The sequence below is a fragment of the Oncorhynchus keta genome, chromosome 10 (genome assembly GCF_023373465.1).
Source record: "Oncorhynchus keta strain PuntledgeMale-10-30-2019 chromosome 10, Oket_V2, whole genome shotgun sequence".
Taxonomy (NCBI): Eukaryota; Metazoa; Chordata; class Actinopteri; order Salmoniformes; family Salmonidae; genus Oncorhynchus; species Oncorhynchus keta.
In genome coordinates this window covers 11,750,828-11,754,995 of record NC_068430.1, presented here as the reverse complement: position 1 = coordinate 11,754,995, position 4,168 = coordinate 11,750,828, and the positions used below count along the sequence as shown (strand labels likewise).

Genomic DNA, 4,168 nt, shown 5'->3' with positions numbered 1-4,168 from the left:
AACACCTTTATTTAACCAGGTAGGCTAGTTGAGATCACCTTTATTTAACCAGGTAGGCTAGTTGAGAACACCTTTATTTAACCAGGTAGGCTAGTTGAGATCACCTTTATTTAACCAGGTAGGCTAGTTGAGATCACCTTTATTTAACCAGATAGGCTAGTTGAGAACACCTTTATTTAACCAGGTAGGCTAGTTGAGAACACCTTTATTTAACCAGGTAGGCTAGTTGAGAACACCTTTATTTAACCAGGTAGGCTAGTTGAGAACAACTTTATTTAAACAGGTAGGCTAGTTGAGAACACCTTTATTTAACCAGGTAGGCTAGTTGAGAACACCTTTATTTAACCAGGTAGGCTAGTTGAGAATACCTTTATTTAACCAGGTAGGCTAGTTGAGAACACCTTTATTTAACCAGGTAGGCTAGTTGAGAACACCTTTATTTAACCAGGTAGGCTAGTTGAGAACACCTTTATTTAACCAGGTAGGCTAGTTGAGATCACCTTTATTTAACCAGGTAGGCTAGTTGAGAACACCTTTATTTAACCAGGTAGGCTAGTTGAGAACACCTTTATTTAACCAGGTAGGCTAGTTGAGAACACCTTTATTTAACCAGGTAGGCTAGTTGAGAATACCTTTATTTCACCAGGTAGGCTAGTTGAGAACACCTTTATTTAACCAGGTAGGCTAGTTGAGAACACCTTTATTTAACCAGGTAGGCTAGTTGAGAACACCTTTATTTAACCAGGTAGGCTAGTTGAGAACACCTTTATTTAACCAAGTAGGCTAGTTGAGATCACCTTTATTTAACCAGGTAGGCTAGTTGAGAACACCTTTATTTAACCAGGTAGGCTAGTTGAGAACACCTTTATTTAACCAGGTAGGCTAGTTGAGAACACCTTTATTTAACCAGGTAGTCTAGTTGAGATCACCTTTATTTAACCAGGTAGGCTAGTTGAGAACACCTTTATTTAACCAGGTAGGCTAGTTGAGAACACCTTTATTTAACCAGGTAGGCTAGTTGAGAACACCTTTATTTAACCAGGTAGGCTAGTTGAGAACACCTTTATTTAACCAGGTAGGCTAGTTGAGAACACCTTTATTTAACCAGGTAGGCTAGTTGAGAATACCTTTATTTAACCAGGTAGGCTAGTTGAGAACACCTTTATTTAACCAGGTAGGCTAGTTGAGAACACCTTTATTTAAAAAGGTAGGCTAGTTGAGAACACCTTTATTTAACCAGGTAGGCTAGTTGAGATCACCTTTATTTAACCAGGTAGGCTAGTTGAGAACACCTTTATTTAACCAGGTAGGCTAGTTGAGAACACCTTTATTTAACCAGGTAGGCTAGTTGAGAACACCTTTATTTAACCAGGTAGGCTAGTTGAGAATACCTTTATTTCACCAGGTAGGCTAGTTGAGAACACCTTTATTTAACCAGGTAGGCTAGTTGAGAACACCTTTATTTAACCAGGTAGGCTAGTTGAGAACACCTTTATTTAACCAGGTAGGCTAGTTGAGAACACCTTTATTTAACCAAGTAGGCTAGTTGAGATCACCTTTATTTAACCAGGTAGGCTAGTTGAGAACACCTTTATTTAACCAGGTAGGCTAGTTGAGAACACCTTTATTTAACCAGGTAGGCTATTTGAGAACACCTTTATTTAACCAGGTAGTCTAGTTGAGATCACCTTTATTTAACCAGGTAGGCTAGTTGAGAACACCTTTATTTAACCAGGTAGGCTAGTTGAGAACACCTTTATTTAACCAGGTAGGCTAGTTGAGAACACCTTTATTTAACCAGGTAGGCTAGTTGAGAACACATTTAACCAGGTAGGCTAGTTGAGAACACCTTTATTTAACCAGGTAGGCTAGTTGAGATCACCTTTATTTAACCAGGTAGGCTAGATGAGAACACCTTTATTTAACCAGGTAGGCTAGTTGAGATCACCTTTATTTAACCAGGTAGGCTAGTTGAGAACACCTTTATTTAACCAGGTAGGCTAGTTGAGAACACCTTTATTTAACCAGGTAGGCTAGTTGAGATCACCTTTATTTAACCAGGTAGGCTAGTTGAGAACACCTTTATTTAACCAGGTAGGCTAGTTGAGATCACCTTTATTTAACCAGGTAGGCTAGTTGAGAACACCTTTATTTAACCAGGTAGGCTAGTTGAGATCACCTTTATTTAACCAGGTAGGCTAGTTGAGATCACCTTTATTTAACCAGGTAGGCTAGTTGAGAACACCTTTATTTAACCAGGTAGGCTAGTTGAGATCACCTTTATTTAACCAGGTAGGCTAGTTGAGATCACCTTTATTTAACCAGATAGGCTAGTTGAGAACACCTTTATTTAACCAGGTAGGCTAGTTGAGAACACCTTTATTTAACCAGGTGGCTAGTTGAGAACACCTTTATTTAACCAGGTAGGCTAGTTGAGAACACCTTTATTTAACCAGGTAGGCTAGTTGAGAACACCTTTATTTAACCAGGTAGGCTAGTTGAGAACACCTTTATTTAACCAGGTAGGCTAGTTGAGAATACCTTTATTTAACCAGGTAGGCTAGTTGAGAACACCTTTATTTAACCAGGTAGGCTAGTTGAGAACACCTTTATTTAACCAGGTAGGCTAGTTGAGATAACATTTATTTAACCAGGTAGGCTAGTTGAGAACACCTTTATTTCACCAGGTAGGCTAGTTGAGAACACCTTTATTTAACCAGGTAGGCTAGTTGAGATCACCTTTATTTAACCAGGTAGGCTAGTTGAGAAAACCTTTATTTAACCAGGTAGGCTAGTTGAGAACACCTTTATTTAACCAGGTAGGCTAGTTGAGATCACCTTTATTTCACCAGGTAGGCTAGTTGAGAACACCTTTATTTAACCAGGTAGGCTAGTTGAGAACACCTTTATTTAACCAGGTAGGCTAGTTGAGAACACCTTTATTTAACCAGGTAGGCTAGTTGAGAACACCTTTATTTAACCAGGTAGGCTAGTTGAGATCACCTTTATTTCACCAGGTAGGCTAGTTGAGAACACCTTTATTTAACCAGGTAGGCTAGTTGAGAACACCTTTATTTAACCAGGTAGGCTAGTTGAGAACACCTTTATTTAACCAGGTAGGCTAGTTGAGAACGCCTTTATTTCACCAGGTAGGCTAGTTGAGAACACCTTTATTTAACCAGGTAGGCTTGTTGAGAACATCTTTATTTAACCAGGTAGGCTAGTTGAGAACACATTTATTTAACCAGGTAGGCTAGTTGAGAACACCTTTATTTAACCAGGTAGGCTAGTTGAGAACACCTTTATTTCACCAGGTAGGCTAGTTGAGAACACCTTTATTTAACCAGGTAGGCTAGTTGAGAACACCTTTATTTAACCAGGTAGGCCAGTTGAGAACAAGTTCTCATTTGCAACTGCGACCTGGCCAAGATAAAGCATAGCAGTGTGAACAGTCAACACAGAGTTACACATGGAGTAAACAATTAACAAGTCAATAACACAGTAGAAAAAAAAGAAGGGGAGTCTATATACATTGTGTGCAAAAGGCATGAGGAGGTAGGCGAATAATTACAATTTTGCAGATTAACACTGGAGTGATAAATTATCAGATGGTCATGTACAGGTAGAGATATTGGTGTGCAAAAGAGCAGAAAAGTAAATAAATACAAACAGTATGGGGATGAGGTAGGTAAAAATGGGTGGGCTATTTACCGATAGACTATGTACAGCTGCAGCGATCGGTTAGCTGCTCAGATAGCAGATGTTTGAAGTTGGTGAGGGAGATAAAAGTCTCCAACTTCAGCGATTTTTGCAATTCGTTCCAGTCACAGGCAGCAGAGAACTGGAACGAAAGGAGGCCAAATGAGGCGTTGGCTTTAGGGATGATCAGTGAGATACACCTGCAGGAGCGCGTGCTACGGATGGGTGTTGCCATCGTGACCAGTGAACTGAGATAAGGCAGAGCTTTACCTAGCATGGACTTGTAGATGACCTGGAGCCAGTGGGTCTGGCGACGAATATGTAGCGAGGGCCAGCCGACTAGAGCATACAAGTCGCAGTGGTGGGTGGTATAAGGTGCTTTAGTGACAAAACGGATGGCACTGTGATAAACTGCATCCAGTTTGCTGAGTAAAGTGTTGGAAGCTATTTTGTAGATGACATCGCCGAA

General features: G+C 40.1%; 1 long non-coding RNA gene across 2 annotated transcripts in view; it reads left to right on the top strand.

Annotated features, from left to right (window-relative positions):
• LOC127932680 (uncharacterized) overlaps positions 1-3,461 on the top strand; it is a 4,985-nt gene extending 1,524 nt beyond the window's left edge. Inside the window, exons 3-5 of one of the 2 annotated variants that reach the window (XR_008146345.1) lie at positions 515-547; positions 1,241-1,372; positions 3,315-3,461. This is a non-coding gene — a long non-coding RNA (uncharacterized LOC127932680). Of the gene's footprint in view, positions 1-514; positions 548-1,240; positions 1,373-1,962; positions 2,269-3,314 lie in introns of those variants that run through there. The other variant, XR_008146346.1, reaches the window with a different exon arrangement.
• The last annotated feature ends 707 nt before the right edge of the window (positions 3,462-4,168 follow it).